The 23295-nt window shown below is 44.0% G+C and overlaps 1 protein-coding gene across 2 annotated transcripts in view; it reads left to right on the top strand.

Annotated features, from left to right (window-relative positions):
- The first annotated feature begins 19123 nt into the window (after positions 1-19123).
- The window catches only part of NDRG1 (N-myc downstream regulated 1), a 154997-nt gene continuing 150825 nt past the window's right edge, over positions 19124-23295 (top strand). Inside the window, exon 1 of one of the 2 annotated variants that reach the window (XM_030219403.1) lies at positions 19124-19218. The gene's annotated coding sequence lies outside the window, so the exon portion shown is untranslated. The remainder of the gene's footprint in view (positions 19219-23295) is intronic. The other variant, XM_030219410.1, reaches the window with a different exon arrangement.

Here is a 23295-nt window from a genome sequence, read left to right as displayed (position 1 = left end):
ATGTGGTTCTCCTCAGGCCCCTAGTCACTGATTATCCAGACATCATGAATGATACCCACAAAGTGTCCTAGGGCACATATTCAGACAAGGGCACTGGGCAGTCAGCGTTTTTTGGCTGGTAGTGACATTATACCCTGTCATTAGAAACATGATAGAGAGAGAGAGTGGGAAGTGGACCAATGACTCCAGGAGAACGGGAGATAAGATTTCAAAGAACCACTTTATTCAATGACTCGACATAGAAAACTGTGTTTCGGCCAAAAGGCCTGCCTCAGGAGTCTAAAAACAATAAATATTTAAAAACATAAGTTCAAATAAACAACAATGATAAGAAATTATACATAAAAAAAAAACCTCTAACAGTATATATATAGTTAAGAGATAGACTAGAGTAAAAGCATATATATAAATATACAAAATTATAAATATATATAGAGACATAATTTCACAAAAAAATATAATGCAGAATGATAAAAGAAAAAGAACTTGTATGGTCTAAATAGGAGATAAAATAAGGGCACATATATATAAAATGTGTATCTATATATAAAATACATATCTAGAGAATTTATATATATATATATATATATATATATATATATATATATATATATATATATATACAGATACACATATATATACATATATAATTATATGTCTATATGTTTGTTTTCTTGTTTATTCGTGGGGACTCTATATGGTATATCAGATATAGAAAACATGCTCATATGTTATAGAGTGGTAAGACCAGGTCGAATCCTAATTAAATTTTTAGAAGCAATGTGCACAAATATAGATCTATAAAGAAAAAAGATCTTTAAATAAGACAAAGAAAGTGAGGAATATATATATATATTTATATATATATATATATATATTTATATATATATTATATGTATCTATAGTTAAAATTAAAAGTTAATAATATACTGAGAGTATATAATTATCAAAAAAAAAATTTTGCCAAAAATCATTGAATTTAGCCATGTTCACAACACATTACAGAGAGAACATAAGATTAGTAGTACAGAAAATATGGAATGCAGTAAAAGAAAAAAGTGTTTTTATAAAGAAAGATAGAATGACCGATCTTGGTGATCCTTGTATTCCCAAACAAAAACTTGAGGTCGAATGGTCTATAGAGAAAAAGGGGGGGAAGGAGAACGAGCGTCATTAATACAGCTAAGACCACACCAGAAATATATTGTCCCTTAAAGGATGTGTCCGCGGGACATTGCGTTGTAAATAGGGAAGGGTAGGGCAGGGAAATATGCACAGTGCTTCCACTGCACAGCGCTTGTACCTTTGCACAGCGTTTGTGATTTAAATAGGGAAAGGTAGGCCAGGGAAATATGCACAGTGCTACAACTGCACAGCGCTTGTACCTTTGCACAGCGTTTGCGGTTATAACGGAGCTGCAAAGTAAGATCAAAAACTACAGTGACTATGAATGTCTCCGAGCTGTAAAGTGAGCATGATACATGTCTGGTCAAAATTTACATTACCTTATGTCACTATGAATGTCTTCCGTGATCGAGCAAAAGAAACGTATTTACCTTGAAAAAGACCTTTATAATATCTTGTTGGCGCAGCGTCTCGATATAAGTATGCTGTTTATTTGAACTTATGTTTTTAAATATTTATTGTTTTTAGACTCCTGAGGCAGGCCTTTTGGCCGAAACACAGTTTTCTGTGTCGAGTCATTGAATAAAGTGGTTCTTTGAAATCTTATCTCCCGTTCTCCTGGAGTCATTGGTCCACTTCCCACTCTCTCTCTCTGTGCTGTTATTTTTACGTGGGAGTTAGTGTTCATCCACTTAGGTGGATTACTCTCTCCATTAGAAACATGATGGCAGATAAGGGCCAAATGGCCCATCCAGTCTGCCCTTCCTCAGTAACCATTAACTCCTCCTTTTCCTACGTGATCCAACATATATACGGTCTGTGCCAGAGCCGATGGTGGGAGGCGGGGCTGGTTGGGAGGTGGGGATAGTGCTGGGCAGACTTATATGGTCTGTGCCAGAGCTGGTGGTGGGAGGTGGGGCTGGTGGTTGGGAGGCGGAGATAGTGCTGGGCAGACTTATACGGTCTGTGCCAGAGCTGGTGGTGGGAGGTGGGACTGGTAGTTGGGAGGCGGGGATAGTGCTGGGCAGACTTATACGGTCTGTGCCAGAGCTGGTGGTGGGAGACGGGGCTGGTGGTTGGGAGGCAGGGATAGTGCTGGCCAGACTTATACGGTCTGTGCCCTGAAGAGGACAGGTACAAATAAAAAGTAGCACATATGAATTTATCTTTTGGGCAGACTGGATGGACCGTGCAGGTCTTTTTCTGCCGTCATCTACTATGTTACTATGCCTGTCCCACGCTTCCTTAAATTCTGATACAGCCTTCGTCTCCACTTCCTTTACCGGGCCATTCCACACATCCACCAACCTTTCCATGAAGGAGTATTTTCTTAGATTCCTGCTAAGCGTATTTCCTCTCAACTTCTTCCTATGCCCTCTCAGTCCAGGGTTTTCCTGCTCACCTCCTGTACATTGACGCTACTGAGGTATTTAAACATCTCTTTCATATCCCCTCTCTCCTGCCTCTCTTCCAGCATATACATAGTGAAATTTATAAGTCTGTCCCCATATGTTTTATGATGGAGACTGCTTACCAATTTTGTAGCTGCCCTCTGGACCGACTCCATCCTGTTTATATCTTTACGTAGGTGCGGTCTCCCAAATTGCATGCAGTACTCTAAATAGAGCCTCACCAGAGACTTATGCAGGGGCAGTATCACCTCTTTTTTCCTGCTGGTCATTCCTCTCCTTATGCACCCAAGCATCCTTCTGGCTTTGACTGTAGCCTTTTCTACCTGTTTGGCCACCTTAAGGTCATCAGACACAATCACCCCCAAGTCCTGCTCTTTTTTCATACACAGAAGCACTTCACCCCCGATTTTGTACCGTGCCTTTGGATTCTTGTAGCCCAAGTACATGATCTTGCATTTCTTAGCATTAAATTTTAGTTGCCAATTATCAGACCATTCTTCAAGTTTTGCCAGATCTTTCCTCATGCCATCCACACCCTCTGGTGTGTCCACCCTATTACAGAGTTTGGTATCATCCTCAAGGAGACAAACCTTACCAAACAGCCCTTCCACAATATCACTCACAAAGATGCTAAAAAGAGCCGGCCTAAGGACCGATCCCTGTGGTACACCACTGTTAACATCCCTATCCTCAGAGCAAGCTCCATTTACCACTACCCTCTGTCTCCTCCCATTTAACCAGTTTCTAACCCAGTCAGTCACTTTAGGTCCCATACCAACAGTGCTCAATTTATTAATCAGTTGCCTGTGCAAAACCATGTTAAAGGCTTTACTAAAATCCAAGGACACCACGTCTAATGCCTCTCCCATGTCTAACTGGTCACTCAGTCAAAGACATCAATCAGCTTCATCTGACACAACCTGCCTCTAGTGAAGCCATGCTGTCTTGGGTCCTGCAGGCCATTCAATTCGAGAAACCTCATGATCCTCCACTTTAGAAGCATTCCATTAGTTTACACATCACTGAGGTCAGACTGACAGGTCTGTAATTCCCAACCTCCTCCTTACTTCCACTCTTGTGCAGAGGGACCACATCCGCCTTTCTCCAGTCTTCCAGGACCATACCAGACTCTAGGGAAGCATTGACAAGATCAGACAGCAGAGCCGCCAAGATATCTCCTAGTTCCTTGAGTATCCTCGGATGTATCCCATCAGGCCCTATCGTTTTATCTACTTTAGTTTAGCTAGCTGCTCACGAACACGATCTTCTGAGAATCGGTCCAGGTCTTCCATACATCCATTCTTATTAGCATTTGTTTTCTGCAGTCCTACCCCCGGCCTTTCATCCGTGAACACAGAACAGAAGTAATTGTTAAGCAGTTCAGCTTTATCCTTATCAGCTTCTACATATTCCTCCCCCTCAACTTTGAGCCTCACAAATGCTATTATGGCACTTCCTCCTGTCACTTACGTAGTGCGTTTTTTCTAGTGAAAAAGGTGCAGGTACTCAAATGCCAGGCCACCCTTCAGGGGTAGGGTGATCACTGAGGGATCCACCCCACAATAGCCAGGCCCCTGCAACCAGTCACAGAATCTATGACAAGGCAGAATTGGCATGTAGAACCTAAGCTCTTTCATTAAAACGTGGGGACCACGGGTCAATTTTAGCAGACTATAGAAAAGGTGCCAGTACTCAGTACCCCCAAGTACTCCCTCAAAAAAAAAGCCCTGCTTACATACCTGAAAAACATCTTCTCCCCCAATTTTACCATATTGGCTATCTTTTCCTCCACCTGCCTCTTGGCTTCTCTGACAGCTTTTCCAGCTTCTCTTAGATTTTCCAGGTATTTTTACCTGTCTTCCTCTTTCTGCGTTGTCTTGTATCATATGAAGACTAACCTTTTCCCCTTTTCTTTTCAGAAACTACATTTGAGAACCAGAGAGGTCTTCTTTTTCTCTTACTTTTATATAATTTTCTAACGTAAAGGTTTGTCGCCTTTAAAATGGCTCTATTTAGTTTTGCCCACTGCTGATCTACTTCCTTCAGCAGTTCCAAGTCAACTAACTCTTCCATGAGAAATTCCCCCATCTCGGCAAAGTTAGTTCTTTTAAAATCTAGGATCTTCAGTCTTGAAAAAGCCCTCTCCTCCTTTGTCTTGATATTGAACCACACCATTCGGTGATCACTAGATGCCAAATGATCTCCCGCTGTAACATTTGAACCACACCATTTGCTGTGCCGTGATATCTGGATTTGTGCAGCCGTCCGTCCCTTATCTGGTTAAGTGCAATATTCAGCACTTAGCTACATAAGTTAAACTGGACAAAGATAGAACTATTAAGAACCGAATATCGGCACTTAACTGCATAAGTGCAAGGTTGCCCAGAAAATCACTAGCTATGAGTCTGGCGTTTAGTGCTGATATTCAGTGACACTAGTCATTCCTGCCCAGTTAAATGGCCAGCTAAGTGCTGAATATTGCACTTAACTGGCTATCTGCTAGCTGGCTCCATAAACCTGGAAATTTGATGCCAGTGCCTGGACATGGCCCGGCAATGAATTTCTGGGTTTAATGCCGGCAGTGGTCAGCAAAATGCTGATCCCTGCTGGCTGAATATCGGGCCTATCGAAGTTCTAACTGCCACACCATGCAGTTTACCCCTAAACCTTCGAAGTAAACAGCAAGGTGCGGCAGTTACAACACTAAAACCACTGGATCTTTAAAAGGCATTAGGGTAAACTGCATGGTGAGGCAGTTACAACTCTCACAGCATTAGGGTTGTAACTGCTGCACCAGGCAGATTCGTGCTAATACTTTTTTTTATAGATCTGATGGTTTTAGAACTGGGTGAGTAGCAGCCTAATGGTTAGTACAAAGGGATGAGAATTCCCACTATGGCTCCTTGTAACCTTGGGCAAGTCACTTCACTGCCCATCCTGGCTGTGGCGTTAAGGCAGCTGACGATGCTTCAACCACCGAAGACATTGAATTTGACCGCTGAAGTATCCATCAGGTCAACAGTTGAAGGCTGGGGCTGAGGCTCTGAGGGAAAGAGCCTCACCTTTTGCTTCTTCTTAACTATTGTTAACAGCAGTTAGGAGCGCACTATGCTACTGCCACTATCTTGACTCCTCCCCTTTAGCAACATCACACATACTTCTATGCTGGGGTAATTTTATAAGTGGCATTGTACATGCCAAAAATATCCCTTTATATAATTAGAGTCAAATTCAGTAAATGTTGCCAAAAATTAGGCGCCATTAAGATCCGCGCTAAGCACCAGTTTTATAAAGGTCCCTAAATGCTAAGCAACCTTTATAGAATAGCACTGTGTGGATTTCCACAGATTTCTGCCTACTGAAACCTGATATAGATCCTCGCACCCAGCTGATGGCAGTTGGATACACAAACCCAAGTATTCTATAACATTGTGCCTAATTTCTGGGAACGCCCCTGACCTGCCATGTCCTTCCCATGACAACGCCTCCTGTGACAAAAATGGTATGGGGTTTGCATCTCAAGACATATGACGATAAACTTGATGACCTGAACGTGTACACCCTGGAGGAAAGGAGGAACAGGGGTGACATGATACAGATGTTCAAATATTTGAAAGGTATTAATCTACAAACACACTTTTTCCAGAGACAGGAAGGTGGTAGAACTAGAGCAGTGTTTCCCAAGTCCAATCCTGGAGTACCCCTTGCTAATCAGTTTTCAGGATATCCACAATCATTATGCATAAACTTGATTTGAATCCACTGCCTCCATTATATGGAAATCTCTTTCATGCATATTGATTGTGGATATCCTGAAAACCTGACTAGCAAGGGGTACTCCAGGACCAGACTTGTGAAACACTGAACTAGAAGACATGAATTGAGGTTGCAGAAGGGTCGACTCAGGAATAATGTCAGGAAGTACTTTTTCACGAAGTGGGTGGTAGATATCTGGAATGCCCTCCCGTGGAGGTGGTGGAGATGAAAACCGTAACAGAATTCAAAAAATGTGTTGGACAAACATAACGGAATCCAGTTTAGAAGGTGTGGAGTCAAACAAGCTTAGCAGTGATTAGATGGTAGCTCCAGTAATTGAGAAGCAAAGTCATTACTGGGCAGACTTCTATGGTCTGTGCCCTGATCATAGCTGAGAAACAAAAAAGCAACACTGGACCTTCAGGATTGAGATGATCAAAGTCCCTTGTTTATTAATTAACGGATAGACCCGACACGGGCCGTGTTTCGGCACACTGGCGCCTGCCTCAGGGGTCAGCTAATCCTGATCAAAAATTGTAGGTGGTACTGTCACAGTGTAGCACCTTTGATATGGAATAGAGTCTCAATTGCTCCGAGAGCGTAATCAGCATGGACAATGCCTAATTATGCTTGCACCTATCCACCCTTAATTATTTGTTTGCCCTTGAAATTGTCTAAATCCCTGGTTACTTACTGCACATGTATTAATTAGCTTCTTGAACTTAATGTAATTTGTGTTATATTCTGTACATTATTATGTTTTATTCACTTTATTGTTTGTAAGCCACATTGAACTTGAGTCTATTTCAGGCTAATGTGGGATATAAATGTCATTAATAAATAAAATTTAAAAAAATCTATCTATCTATCTATCTATCTATCTATCTATCTATCTATCTATCTATCTATCTATCTATCTATCTATCTATCTATCTATCTATCTATCTATCTATCTAATCCAGGAGTTAGTGACTAAACAGTAAGGCTTTCTTAATGGTTGCTGCCTCCTGATGGTAAAGAATCATGGCAATAGCAGTGCACCCTGTGATTAAACTGTAAAATCTATCCTTTGAATTCTGTTGACAGTGACATCTGATGATTATCTATATTATTATACTTATTTTATTTATTTATTAGGATTTATTTACTGCCTTTTTGAAGGAATTCACTCAAGGCGGTGTACTTGGTTTTGTTTTATTATTCTTGCCAAACTAATGCAATATTTGGGAGCCACTCCATTTAAAATGTCCCTCAACTACCCCCACCCCACCCCCACCCCACACACACTGAATGATCATTCATTCTGCAGTTTTTCTTGCTATTTTCAACATGCTAGATATTTTAGTGCTGGTCATGACAAGTGCTGTATATAAATAAAGAACACCATCTCTATAATATGGATTTATAAAGTGTTTATAAATCCATATTATAGAGATGGTATTATTTATATGTATTACACTAAAGTCTCGATTATCCGACCTAAACGGGACTGACCCATTGTCGGATACATGAAAAGTTGGATAATACGGAAGACAATGGTAACCCCTGTGATAAATAAGAGGCTGTCCTAGCCGGGGCAGGCCACTAGATGGCGCTGTTCCCCTACAAATGTCCAGGATGTCCGGGTGAGCCACTAGAGGGAGCCATTAGGGGCCGGGATGTGGAGGTTGCTAGGACCGGGGAGAGTCCTGGGATGGCTACAGGTGCAGGCGGTTATGGGCTGAGTCCTGTTTAGCTATTAACCACTTTATACCCCACCTGAGTGGTGAAAGGAAAAGAAGAGAGCTGGTAGTTGAAGAAAGGGAATCCCCTTGGAAAGAACTGGCTAAACCCTATGGACTTGTGGTGGACTGTGTGCTCAAGGAAGAAAAACAGGCTGGGGTAAGAAGTCCCTAAAGCATTAGTGTTGGACTGTTTAGCCTCAGTACTTAGAGGAACTGTGTGTTCAAAGAAAGGACTGTGAGTCTAAAGAAAGAAAGGACTGGGTGTCCAAGGGAGGAAGGATGGGGTGTCAAAAGAAGAAGTAGGGCTGTGTGTCCCAATACTGAGAAGCAGGCTGCAAAGCCTGGGGTTAGAAGTCCACAAAGTATTGAGATTAGTGCTGAGCCCAGGAATCTGTGTGGGGAGGCTCAGTGTGAAGATATGTGAATGTATAAAGTATTTAAGCTAAAAGAACTGTGCCCAGGGGCTGGAATAAAGAATTGCCTGAATATGCTGTTGGTAAGACCTGTTTAATTTTGCCTCTGGAGAACCAGGTCACCCTGAGCATGAAAGGATAACATGCTCATCTGCATACAATTTGCATACTGTGAACCAGCTCACCCTGAATGAGAAAGGGGCCCAGGAGCTTGAGGTTGGATTGCTCAGGATGCTGGGAAAAGACTGTTTGGATTCCTGTTCAGAGGCCACAGGCCAGTGAAGCCTGAGAGTGGGAGCAGAAGCCTCATCTTCACACCCCTCAAACAATGGCAGTAAAAGCAGGGTCCTGGCTCACAACAGTGGGAAAGGTAGGGTCCTAGGTTCGGAAAATGGAAAGAGAAGCCGCGTGACTGGGGGTCTGTCGGATATGCCGGATGGTTAGATCAGTGAAGGTTGGATAAGTGAGACTGTGCTGTATTTACTATTTACCATTTAGTTCATTTAGTGAACCTTTATTTACACATTTCTGTTGACGAGGACACTACTGTATTCACATCAGTAGCAGGTTTTGTTAACATTAGTCTGACATTGTTTGTACCGTCATTAATGTATAAGATTGCCTGATAAATAAAAATGTAAAAACTAAAAGAAAGGAAGTAATAGCAATCATTGCTGACAAGTTTTAGCAGGTGTGTGTGTGTGTGCTTTAACTTAGCATACATGAACTTCTTAAATCTGGCCTCGGCCTATAAATTCTGTTTCATGCGTCTTTGGCCATGGAGCTCCTTTCAATGGTCACATACACAGTTGAGGGAAGAAATGACAAGATGAGGGCGGAACCCAACTCAGATGCTATTATTTTTAGGTATTTATGCCTGAGGGAGGCCGTCATACTTTTCCTTAGGAGCCCTAATTCTGATTAGTGAATGTATGGCAGCAGGTCAGAATGCCTGCATTTGTCTGAATCAGTTTTGCTCCATGAAAACGTTCTCATCCATCTTCAAGAGAAATCTGTTCTGTGAGGCCTTAAGCCAAAAGTGTCACCGCAAAAGATTGCAAAGTTTTGGATGACTCTTTCGTGATATGGCATCACCAGACAATAGTATTGATGTCATTTCCTGTCAATTAATCCTTTCAGTCCACGTATAGCATTATTATGCAAGCTGTAGGCAGCTAAGATGTGAAAGTGATCTGAACCAAATCAAACAAGCAGATATGATATGCCAAACAATGGATAGCATCAGAGAACCAACAGAATCTATTTCCCAGTAGTAACATGAGAGGGGATGAGGAACAGGAGGGGAGGGGAAGTCTGCTGTTTTGTTTTTCATTGCCATCTGGGTTTCTGTGGATTTTTTAAGTGTTAAACTGGAGTCCTATGGGGCAAAAGCCTGTGAAGCCCTGGTCTGGGGCGCAGCATGCTCTGGACAGCAGCATTATTTTTATTAAAAGCATAAACTCTGCTTGCATCACAGTAGGAAACCATTTGGAAACAGCTCTCAGTTTCAAGTGGCAGCTCAGGGGTAGATTGTATAGCAAGAATCTAAAAATTCAATAGGAAAGATTCCAGTGGCACAGAAAACCTATGGACTGTATTGGACTTCTATCACCACCCCCTATTTCTTTGTTGCTCTATACTTAAGTCTTTTTCAAGTTGATTTCTATATTGTGTAATTGTATTTTATCGAAACGGAGCCCTTCTCTCCGGTATTGTGTAAGCCACATTAAGCCTGCAACTAAGTGGGAAAATGTGGGATATAAATCTGTTAAATAAATGTGCATCGTTTGTGTTATTTCCCATTATAAAATTAGTTTTTCAATTTTGCTTATATATCTATGTGTATATTTATGTATGTAGATATGGGAAAAAGCAGTGGCTTTCAACCTTAGGGATCACCTGGTCAGTTGGGCATTTTCAGAATATCCACAATGAATAAGCATGAGGTGTACTAGCATGTACTTCCTCTATTGCATACCAGAGCCGCCAAGAGGGGGGGCAGGGGAGGCAAGATTTCCTCGGGCCCGACCTCCAAGGGGGGACCCGGCACCGGGGTCTCTCTCTCTCTCCTGCTCCTGACGGGACCCGGGTGATTGCATCCCGACAGAAGCAGGAGACAGTAAACTCAGGCACCAGGTCCCCCTTAGAGGCTTGGAAGAAGCAGATACAGGGCTTTGGGGACTCTGGTTTGGCTGGTGAGGGTCCCCAGGCCCCTGCCAACAGAAGTCTTCCTCCAGCGTTGTTCTTCACTCTGCTGCATTGCCTGCCCTGCGGCTGCTTTTCCCTTTACATCATGCATGCTCAGTTTTGATAAAATTGAGCATGTTGCGATGTGAGGAGAAAAGCAGCTGCAAGGGCAGGGCAGGCAATGTGGCAGAGTGGAGAACAGCACTGGAGGAAGGTTTCTGCTGGCGGGAATTGGGGACCCCTGCCAGCCAAGGTATGTGGATTTGCGGTGGGCAGCAGAAGTGATTATCTTGGGGTGGGGGTGGCGGCGGCGATCCTGGAGGGGATAGCAGAGGCCCTGCCCCAGGCCCAGCTCAGTCTCTCAGCAGCCCTGTTGCTTAGAAATATCTCTCATGATTATTCATTGTGGGTATCATAGAAACCTGACTGGACAGGTGGTACCTGAGAACTGGGTTGAAAATCACTGGGATAAACAAGCGAAATCAGTATAATCGAAAGCGGCTTTTTTGACAGCATCACTGCTTTCCTGTCGCCTCGCCGGTGAAAGTTCAAGGGGGCGTGTTGGCGACGTAGCGAAGGTGGGGCATGGGCATGGCTACCAGATGGCCAGCTTTCGCGGATAATGGAAAAAAAAGCGGTGTTAAGCAGTATTTCGCCGGGTTTGCTTGGTCCTTTTATTTTCACGACAAAGCCTCAAAAAGGTGCCCCAACTGACCAGATGACCACCTTACTCCCCCAGTGGTCACCAACCCCCTCCCACACTAAACAGCCTGTATGCCAGCCTCAAATGTCATACCCAGCTCCCTGACAGCAGTATGCAAGTCTCTGGAGCAGTTTTTAATGGGTGCAGTGCAATTCAGGCAGGTGGACCCACGTCCATCCCCCCCCCCCCCACCTGTTACACTTGTGGTGGTAAATGTTAAGCTCTCCAAACCCCCCCAAAACCCACTGTACCCACATGTAGGTGCACCCCTTCACCCATAAGGGCTATGGTAATGGTGTAGAGTTGTGGGGCGTGGGTTTGGGGGGGATTTGGGGGGCTCAGCACAAAGGTAAGGGAGCTATGCACCTGGGAGCTATTTGTGTATTTTTTAAACATTTTTAGAAGTGCCCCCTAGGGTGCCCGGTTGTTGTCCTGGCATGTCAGGGGAACCAGTGCACTACAAATGCTGGCTCCTCCCACGACCAAATACCTTGGATTTCGCCGGGTTTGAGATGGCCGGCAGTTTTTTCCATTATCGCTGAAAAACAAAACCAGTGATCTCAAACCCGGAAAACTCTGGCATTTGGCCGGGCTAAACCGTATTATCGGAAAAAAAGATAGTCGGCCATCTTTTTTGATAATACGGTTCCTGTCAAGTCTCTCGAGACTTGTATAGCTGTTTCTTAAGAGTTATTTAGCTATAAGTCTCAATATCTTGAAGTATAAACCCCTAGCACATCAACACACCTAAATCTCTTGTTCTTTTCTGAAGTTCCTTTATTGAATAACATAGATGATTACTCACAGTTAGATGTTCATAAGCACAAAGGAACCCTGTAGTTTCATGAGCTGTATCAGTGAAGAGAAGGTGGAAGTTTAAGTGGGATCAGCTCATTGCAGAGATAAGAAAAGTAGTTCCACAGATAGAGGCAGCTCGGAGTTAGGTGTTTGGGAGTGCAGTACCCTCTTCTAGAAGGGTATTTTCAGGGTGAAAAGACTAGTGCTTTTCCAGAGCTACAACAGGATCATTGCTTTGTCCTGGAGCAAAATGGATACTGTCCTCCTCATGGATGGGGGGGGGGGGGAGGGGGGTGCAGAGCTAGAAGCTCATACAGACTCAGAGAAGAAAGAGTAGAAAGGCCAATAGGGACAAAGCCTGCCCTCGAATGGCAAGGGCGGCTCTAGGGGGCAACCCCTGATTGGAGGAAAAGGTCATACCTGGCTGACCTCTCAGGACAGAGATAGCAAGAATGGCCAGGAAGTGCTGGCACGTAAACAAAGAAGCCAAGCTTGGCTGAGACAGAGGAGTGATCTAAGCAGCATCACAACCAATAGTAACGGATCTTATACAGACAAGCAAGTGGGGTTGCGTTGTCTGTGAACTACATTACACACAATGCATTGCTCACACACATATCCTAGCAGTGAAGACATTAACACATTTCAGGGTCACATTATAACTAGTGCCAGGCTGTCAGGGGACAGAACAGTTCCGGCCAGCTGTTGCGCCACTGCCAAAATAGATCGCCGGCGATGTTCGATTATGCCCCTCAAAGCCTCCAAGTATCAATACAGGCAGTGGATCTAAGGCAAGGTTCTCAGCCAGTCCTGAGTGAGGACACACCCAGCCAATCAGGTTTTCAGGATATCCACAATGAATATGCATGAGATAGATCTGCATACAATGGTAGTGCATGCAAATTTCTCTCATGCATATTCATTGTGGGTATCCTGAAAACTTGACTGGCTAGGTGTGTTCTGAGGGGTGGAGAAAAGAGGGCAAGAGGAAATCCCCTCTTACTCCTCCTAGGTCCCTGCTTGGCTTCTATAAAGAGTAATGGAATTTGATATACTGCCTTTCTGTGGTACAATCAAAAGCAGTTTGCAAATCCTTAGAGGGCTCACAATCTAAATTTTGTTCCTGGGGCAATGGTTATCACAAAAGTGGTGATAGGGAAGAAGCTGGAAACTACAGGCCGGTAAGCCTCACTTCGGTTATTGGAAAAGTAATGGAAACCATGCTGAAGGAAAGGATAGTGAATTTCCTGGAAGCCAATAAGTTGCAAGATCCGAGACAACATGGATTTACCAAAGGGAAATTGTGCCAAACGAGCCTCATTGAATTCTTTGATTGGGTGACAGGAGAATTGAATCAGGGAAGAGCTATGGACGTAATCTACTTAGATTTCAGCAAAGCTTTTGACACGGTTCCCCACAGGAGGCTCTTAAATAAACTGGATGGGCTGAAGATAGGACCCAAAGTGGTGAACTGGATTAGGAACTGGTTGACGGACAGACGCCAGAGGGTGGTGGTGAATGGAATTTGCTCGGAGGAGCGAAAGGTGAGTAGTGGAGTGCCTCAAGGATCGGTGCTGGGGCCGATTCTGTTCAATATATTTGTGAGTGACATTGCCGAAGAGTTAGAAGGTAAAGTTTGCCTATTTGCGGATGATACTAAGATCTGTAACAGAGTGGACACCCCGGAGGGAGTGAAAAACATGAAAAAGGACCTACGGAAGCTAGAAGAATGGTCTAAGGTTTGGCAATTAAAATTCAATGCGAAGAAATGCAAAGTGATGCACTTAGGGAGTAGAAATCCACGGGAGACGTATGTGTTAGGCGGGGAGAGTCTGATAGGTACGGATGGGGAGAGGGATCTTGGGATGATAGTATCTGAGGATTTGAAGGCAACAAAACAGTGTGGCAAGGCGGTGGCCATAGCTAGAAGGTTGTTAGGCTGTATAGAGAGAGGTGTGACCAGCAGAAGAAAGGGGGTGTTGATGCCCCTGTATAGGTCATTGGTGAGGCCCCACCTGGAGTATTGTGTTCAGTTTTGGAGGCCGTATCTTGATAAAGATGTAAAAAGAATTGAAGTGGTGCAAAGAAAAGCTACGAAAATGGTATGGGATTTGCGTTACAAGACGTATGAGGAGAGACTTGCTGACCTGAACATGTATACTCTGGAGGAAAGGAGAAACAGGGGTGATATGATACAGACGATCAAATATTTGAAAGGTATTAATCCGCAAATGAACCTTTTCCGCAGATGCGAAGGCGGTAGAACGAGAGGACATGAAATGAGATTGAAGGGGGGCAGACTCAAGAAAAATGTCAGGAAGTATTTTTTCACAGAGAGAGTAGTGGATGCTTGGAATGCCCTCCCGCGGGAGGTGGTGGAGATGAAAGCGGTAACGGAATTCAAACATGCGTGGGATAAACATAAAGGAATCCTGTTCAGAAGGAATGGATCCTCAGGAGCTTAGCCGAGATTGGGTGGCAAGAGCCGGTAGTGGGAGGCGGGGATAGTGCTGGGCAGACTTATACGGTCTGTGCCAGAGCCAGTGGTGGGAGGCGGGACTGGTGGTTTGGAGGCGGGGATAGTGCTGGGCAGATTTATACGGTCTGTGCCCTGAAAAAGACAGGTACAAATCAAGGTAAGTATACACAAAATGTGGCACATATGAGTTATCTTGTTGGGCAGACTGGATGGACCGTGCAGGTCTTTTTCTGCTGTCATCTACTATGTTACAATGTTACTATGTTACTTGACCAGGATTGCAAAGAGCCACAGTGGAAACTGAACCCACTTCCTCACGTTCTCAGCCCACTATACTAGGCATTAGCTACTCCTCCACTCATCTCCTATCCTCCTCCCCAGTACCTCCTTCCTACCTCTCACTATCCTTCCATTCCTGCTCTTCACACTGCTACTAAGTTGAGTGCACCCTCTATTCATTTAGGTGTCTAAAATTTAAAGGAAAACTTTTCTAGTTTATAAATATTTCAATATTTAATTAATAGTTTTTGTTTAGTGTATATTTAAAGCTAAACAACTTTATGCTTGTTGTTCTATTTATTTTTATGTTTGTAATTCTCATAGTAACATAGTAAATGACGGCAGATAAAGACCTGTACTGTCCATCCAGTCTGCCCAACAAGATAAACTCATTTTACATGGTATGCGATACTTTATATGTATACCCGAGTTTGATTTGTCTTTGCCATTCTCAATATTCTTTTGGACAATTATGTTGAATTTTTTGGCTGTAGGCTGCTCTGAATCTTTGAAGAAATTGGGTGGGTTATAAGTAATTGGAATAAAATAGAACAGGCCAATTCTATAATCTAGGTGCCCGCATTTATGTGCCCCTTGTGAAACTGTGCCCTTACCCGCAAAAGTGTCAGCAGGGTGTGCCTAATGGCTATTTTGTTACAACGCACCTAACTCCCATAGGACCAGATTCAGTAAATTAGGACTCAACCACCAAGGTGGACGAATGAAGGACATTACAAACATGGCAGGAGCAGTCAACAGGAGTTGTGCAGGACAATGACACTTCCAAGAACATGTGGGAGCCAAAGATGTGATACACAGAATTTTTTCAGCCTGTTATTCCAAAATCTAGACTTAACATGGTGCCGTGTTTCAGCACAGAATGCGCCTGCCTCAGGAGTCTAAAGAGTATATGTTAAAAACATATATTTAAACCAAAATGATATAAAAATGTCATATTGTTAAGGCATAAAAACATAAAAAAAAAAGAAAAGAAAAGGGATGGCAGTTAAAAAAATAAAGGAATATGAATTAGAAATGTAAAAAAAACATATTATGCCGTCATTAAAATAAGGTGAATACTGGTAAACCGACATACTCCAAAGGAAGCATATAAATTGTAAAACAATGCATTGCATGCTATCTTAATACATACGTCTATTACCATCTACTCCTCTCCTTCCCAACTTGACTTCTTCCTTCCCCTACCCCCTTTGGCCCTTTTCCATCTCCTTTCCTGCTATATGTTCCATTTCCAGTGCCATTCCCTCCTATCCCTCTCACCCATTTCCACCCCTACTTCTTTTGCCTCTACCCAGCTCCACTTCCTTTCCACTGCCCCTCCCCCTGGCCCTAGTTCTTCTCTTTCTTTACCCTTTCTGGCTCCTCTTCCTTCTATGCCAGCCGGGGTTTTTTTTTTTAATTTCCTGCACCCCTTTAACTAATCAATAAAACCCTGTCACCACATTCCTAAACCACACATCTACTAGTGACTACTAACAGCTACACATGTTGCTGTTAGCAGCTAAGGAGGGGCATAATCGAACGGCGCCGGCTATCTCCGAGGACGGCGCCGCAAAGGGGAGAAGCACACCGTATTTTCGAAACGAGATGGCCGGCCATCTTTCATTTCGATAATATGGTCGGGGCCGGCCAAATCTCAGCATTTTGGCCGGTTTTAGAGACGGCCGGCATTGATTTCTGCCGATAATGGAAACTAATGCCGGCAATCTCAAACCCGGCCAAATGCAAGGTATTTGGTCGTGGAAGGAGCCAGCATTTGTAGTGCACTGGTCCCCCTGACATGCCAGGACACCAACCGGACACCCTAGGGGGCACTTCTAAAGCACCTACATGTGGGTACAGTGGGTTTTGGTTGGGTTTTGGAGGGCTCCCATTTACCACCACAAGTGTAACAGGTAGTGGGGGTGGGGGGTGGGCCTGGGTCCGTCTGCCTGAAGTGCACTGCACCCACTAAAACTGCTCCAGGGACCTGTATACTGCTGCGATGGACCTGAATATGACATTTGAGTCTGGCATAGAGGCTGGCAAAAAAAGTTTTTTTTTTTTTTGGGTGGGAGGGAGTTGGTGACCACTGGGGGAGCAAGGGGAGGTGATCCCCGATTCCCTCCGGTGGTCATTTGGTCAGTTGGGGCTCCTTTTTGAAGTTTCGTCGTGAAAAAAAGGGACCAAGTAAAGCCGGCGAAATGCTCGTCAAGCCTGCCTTTTTTTTTTTCCATTATCGGCGAAGCCGGCCATCTCGTGAGCACATCCCCGTCCCGCCTTCACTACCCTACCGACACGCCCCCTTGAAGTTTCGCCGGCTCCGTGACGGAAAGCAGTTGAACCCGGCCAAAATCGGCTTTCGATTATACTGATTTGGCCGGTTTCAGGAGATCGCTGGCCATCTCCCGATTTGTGTCGGAAGATGGCCTGGGATCTCTTTCGAAAATGAGGTGGAAGGTCACTAAAATTGCAGTAGTACACAGTTGTACTACTGAAAACTGTCCTGTCTTCACTGTCTAGAAAGTTTCAATAAATTGCCTCAGATTTCAAGATCCTTCTGTGCACCCCATTTGACCTCTTCCCACACCCCTTGGGAGTGGAGGCACCACAGCTTAAGAACCTCTGTTCTATGTAGTGTATGATGAATCTATGTGCATTAAAAAAAAGACAACAGCCCTGGCACAATCCAGTGAGCATTTTCACATTAGATCTTTTTGCACTGCCCCTGATTTAATTCAGCTCCTAGAGTAGGAATTGGTATTTTTTTGCCCCCTCCCCCCATTCCAGTTTGCCCAGTAAAAAGGTCTTAAATGAATTTTTGGAGGGATAATATGATAAAATTGGAGTTACTGCCCGGTTACCGCCGCGTCCGCTACACACGTCTGAAAAATATTTATTTTCTGGCGCGCGTAACGGACACGCGCTAAGTGGCACTTGACGTGCGTAGGTCATTACCTCCTACATTCTTTACCGCTAGGTCAATGGCTGGCGGTAAGGTCCCAGATCCAAAGTGGATGTGCGGCAATTTTGATTTTGCCGCACGTCCATTTTCAGCAAAAAAAAAAAAAGGCCTTTTTTACAGGTGCGCTAAAAATTGGATCGACGTGCGCCCCAAACCCGTGCCTACATTACTGCAAGCCATTTTTTAGTGTGCCTTTGTAAAAGGACCCCACAGTTTTCAGTCTAAGCTTTGCATGTGAGACAATGGAAGGTTAAATGGAATTTGAACCAAGTCCCGGTCTGTTCTGCTGTGCTTTCTATACAGTAGGAAAGAGAGGATTTTCCCTGTAGTAATTATCTGGTGGATAAGATGCTAGCAAAGTGACAATCATAGTAACATAGTAAATGACGGCAGATAAAGACCTGTACGGTCCATCCAGTCTGCCCAACAAGATAAACTCATTTTATATAGTATGTGATACTTTGTATGTATTCTGGCAGAAAGATCTACAGATGTCATAATAATTAGGATCTGAATCAGCCAGACACTTTTCTTTGTGAATAGATTGATTGTGGGGCCAAGTGTGAATGCCAAACCAACCAAGATTCATTTTCTTCTGAGGAACAGTGGGGAAGCCAAGACAGTTAAGTGTGAGCTGAAGAAAGGGTCACTGGACTGGAATACATTTTTGTTTGGTGGAAGCGGCGGTGGGGGGGGGGGTCAAAGAAACCACTCTTCGCTCCTACCTCCCCCTCCCCCCTTGCTGTCTAGTTGCTAATACTGTGTGGTGTAAAAAGAAATAAATGGCCTTAGGAGCCTATGGTAGGACAAGGGCTAAAGATTGCAATCTGAAACAGGGTGCATTAGAGCTCTTTGGCTGCCCAGTGGAGTGGGAAAAAAACAAGGGCAGTGACTGTGCTGTAAGTGGTTTGTGAGTCCTGGGATTAAGCATGAAGAAAGCAAGTTCAAAACTAGCAAGGATCCAGCTGATGGAAAGTCCCTTGAAATGTTAAAAGTGTATTTAAACCCGGATTCTCTAAACCAGTGATAACGGCAGAGGAAAAAGCAATAAACCCAGTGACAACACGGCACAGCCAGTAACTGTGCATAATATCTAGTAATGAGAGCTTTGAGGGGGTGGAAGAATGAAATCTAGTGTGCTACGAAAATGTGCAAGTTGTAAGAGGTCTGCAAGAGCCCCGAGTCTCTCCCTCCCCAGGCTGATCCAAGCCACTGCCAGAGGCGGGGGGGGGGAGGGGCGGAGCGGGGGAGGGGGAGGAGTGTATAAAGTCTATCACAGCTGCCTGGTCAGAGCTTTACAGATTTGAACGTGTGAGTTGGTGTGAAGAGTGTTTCAGAGCTTGTGTAGCGGGAACAACGCAGTCGGGAGGAGCCCAGGTGAGAGCCCAGTGGGGAGGGGGACAGGGAGCGCCCAGTCACTGATTATCCGTGACGATCGGTAGTGTCTTTAGAAGAGCATTTTTTTTCCCCTCCGCTGAGGCCATTTAACAAAAGAGCGGAAATAAGAAACTGTCTTTTTTTTTTTGTCCAGGAAAGAGTACGTGAATGGGACTGTAGAGAGAGAGACTTTGCCTTCTCTGTAGGACGGACGCTTTCGTGTTAACTCTGAAGACTTGTTTGTTGCAATGGAGCCGACTCTGTGGGTGCTTGAGCACCCCCAATATTGAGACAATTCCTTGTATATGTCCAGGGAGGGGTTATTTCCATTGGGCTTAGCACCCCCAATAATTTTGAAAAGTTGGCTCTTACGGTTTAGCGTTCCCCTCCCCCTTTTTTTTCTATTCTGTCTTTGTAAAACCACTTCGATGTTCCAGTTACAAAGTTAGTCTAAACTAAACAATAAGGTACCACTTTTGGGCTAATGCAACAAGACTAAATTGTACAGAGTTTCATGCTTGCACTTCAGTGCAGGACCCGGTGGCCCTGGCTGTTGTGAGCCCCCGCCAGGTGCAGCTTAAGTGCTGCGGAATTTAACACTTTTTTTAAAAATTTTATTTATTTTTAAACTTTGTTCCTTGGCTGGAAGAAAGTTCCTCTTTCTCTTGAGTTGACTCTGGCCGACTGAGTCTTGTTATCCCAAGGTTGTAGCCGTTTGCTAGAAAGGCGTGGTTGTACCTTCACTTCTGGAAGTCGCTTAGATAACATTGTTTCTGATCCCTAGTTGCACAAGGAGAGGGAGGGGTGGGGTTGGGGGGGGGGGGGAGCACTGTGGTTGTGCAAGCACTCATCAACCCAGCCCTCCTATAGTGTCAGCTGTGCCTTGGGGGCACGTAGCAGCTCAGACTCAATCTCACTCTGTCGTGTGTCACGTTGGCCATGGGTGCCTGGTCTAGGCTTGAGGACCCATTTTTTCTTTCAGTAGTATAGGTGCACCCAGGGCTGGTTTTAATATTAATGTGCATGACTTGATATTCTGGTCATTAATCATGATGACTCATTAATACATTTGGAATTAGTAAGTGAAGGGGGGGGTGGTATTGTCTGTCTGCCCAGTATTAGTGCTGTTTAACTGGCTGGGAATAGCTGGGCTGGAGTCTTCCTACTGGCTGCCTTGAGTGGGGAAAGTGAAACGGAGCACTTAGTGCGCTACAGAACTGCTGGTTTCACACATTGGTAGTGTGGGCACTGGACATTATGTAGTCATTGAAGGGACAGGAAAGCAGAGAACAAAACACTTGTCCCTAGCACCTAGTGCAATTTACCTCTGCAGCAACCTCATGTTCTAACTTCAGCTGTGTACCCCCCCTCAATTAACATAGTCATGTAGCCCACTGTTTCCCAAGTTGGCCCAGTCAGGTTTTCAGGATATCCACAATGAATATGCATGGACTCGATTTGCATACACTGCCTGCATTATATGCAAATCTTTTATGCATATTCATTGTGAATATCCTGAACACTTGACTGGGAAGGTGTACTCCAGGGCCAGACTTGGGGGGAAAACACTGTCTTGGGCTTCTTCCCTTATCTCCCCAAATGAGAAATTTTAAACTTGAACCATCGGGTGAAAATCTCAGAATATTCACTAAAAATGCAGAATTAGACAACAAATTTTAAAATCTAAATGTAAGCGTATGAGGGGCTGCCTAAAAGCCATTATCCAGGTATGTAGGCTATTTGAAAGTATCCACCCGCAGAGTTAGTGAGGACCTTGCTTTGCTGCTGCTGCCCTAGGTGACCGCCTAATGGCGTGGAGTAACCTAGTAGTTTGAGCACTGGGCTGCTAAACAAGAGAAAAGCCAGGGTTTAAATCCTGCTGCTCCTTGTGATCTTGGGCAAGTCACTTGGCCCTCCATTACCTCAGGTAAGCCTGCTGGGACAGGGGAATAATGGTTAAGGCCTCCCTGCTAGCACTTTGCCGTAAGTGGTTACAGTGCCTGCTTTGCTCAGTAGTTGAAGCTCACAAGGGGTTTTGCTTTGTAGTTATTTGAATTTAACTGGCTTTATGAAAGACTTACCCAGGGTGGTGTACAACAGAAAAATTACCAGGTATAAACATAAATACAAAAAATGAGGTAAACGGTATCAAAACTTTAACAGTACTGAAATGCAAGTATCAGATTAATGTAATACTAATGATTCACCTAATAAACATGCATTAGAACATTTAATTAAAATACATTTAGTTTACATTTTTTTTTCAGTAGTGCGAGGTGACTACAGTCTGTTTAGATTGTAAGCTCTGTCGAGCAGGGACTGTCTCTTCATGTTCAAGTGTACAGCACTGCGTACGTCTAGTAGCGCTATAGAAATTAGTAGTAGTAGTAGTAGACTTGCTCAAGCATCAGGATTTGAACCCTGGATTCTCTTTACTAATCAGGTGCTCTAACAGTATCTTATTTTATTAGGATTTATTTACCGCCTTTTTGAAGGAATTCACTCAAGGTGGTGTACAGTAAGAACAGATCAAACATGACCACTAGGCAATTACAGCAGTAAAAATATTAAAATACAAAGTATGGCATTGTATGCTACTTAACATTGTCAACACAATACATAATGGAACACTTTAATTGATGGTGAAGGGTAAAGCAAAGAAGAGCTAGAAAGTAAGGTGACTAAATTAAGTTGCACATGAGGTCAGAGAGATGGTTAAATATTATCTCAGCAAGGGTAGGCGTGGATAAACATGTCCTGCTGCAGTATGTGTTGCCCGAGTCACTCGTGTGTGTGTGTGTGAGTGAGACTAACAAGTGGGTTACTTTTCCATTAAAGGCCTGGTTGACGATCCAAGCTTTCACCTGCTTCCTGAAGAAGTCTTGTGTTAAGCAGAGCCTTTCAGGCAGTGCATTGCAGAGTGTCGGGGCTACTCCAGAGAAGGCTCGCTTGCAGGTATCCTGTAATGTCTTTTGGAGAGGGTGTGGTTAGTGATTAGTCCTTGAAAGGACCTTAGTGTCCATGGCGGTGTGTAGAGGATCATCCTATTCTTCAGGTACTCGGGGCCATTTCCTTTTCCTTTGAGTGCCTTGAAGATCAGACATAGTTTTAAATTTAGCCTTGTATTGTACTGGTAGCCAATGAAGTTTTTGTAAAAATGGTGTGATGTGGTCATGCCGCTTGCAGCCTTCTGAGTCTTCTTGCTGCTTTCTGAATCAACTGGATCTGGTGCAGGCCCTTTGTAGTCAGACCATTGTGTAGTGCATTGCAGTAATCCAGTCTTGATGTTATCATGACATGCACAACTGGGATAAGATTGACCTTCTCTTGAGTGGAGGAGTAGCCTAGTGGTTAGTGCAGCGGACTTTGATCCTGGGGAACTGGGTTCGATTGCCACAGCAGCTCCTTGTGACTGTGGGCTTGTCACTTAACCCTTCATTGCCCCAGGCACAAAATAAGTACCTGTATATATGTAAACCGCTTTGAATGTAATTGCAAAATACCACAGAGAGGCTGTATATCAAGTCCCATTTCCCTTTCCCTTTCTCAATGTAAGGAGAGAGGCAGCGTAGCTGTCACAAATAGTAGAAGCAGCTCTTGAAGGTTGCTTGGATTTGGGGAATCAGAGTAAGTGTTGAATCCAACTGTATTCCAAGGTTCCTGACTTGTGATTTGAGGGGGAGTTCTTACTTCCCAAAATGGACTTTGATATCAGGTATGCATCCATTTGTGTTAGTGACCCACAGAAGCCCAGTTTTTCTTGGTTTCAGGCAAACTTTGTTGTGTTTAGCCCATTCTTGAACTGATGATGTTAGACAGGTAATCAGTTTATTCAAGGTAATCAGTTTATTCAAGGCTGTAGGTAAGTCAGGTTCAGTGGGTATGAGTAGCTGCACATCATCCGCATAGATGACTGAATCGGCTCAGCTAGTGTCCTGAGGTAGATATTGAACAGAATAGGTGACAGTATCAATCCTTGTGGAACCCCGCAGGTCAGTGTGTAAGTGGTGGTGATGATGAGTTGCTGCCAAACATGGATTGTTGCTTGCCTGATAGGATCTGAACCAGGCAAGTACT

The sequence above is a fragment of the Microcaecilia unicolor genome, chromosome 1 (assembly GCF_901765095.1).
Source record: "Microcaecilia unicolor chromosome 1, aMicUni1.1, whole genome shotgun sequence".
Taxonomy (NCBI): Eukaryota; Metazoa; Chordata; class Amphibia; order Gymnophiona; family Siphonopidae; genus Microcaecilia; species Microcaecilia unicolor.
Note: the sequence above shows the minus strand (reverse complement) of the source record. Positions and strands in the feature narration are given on the sequence as shown.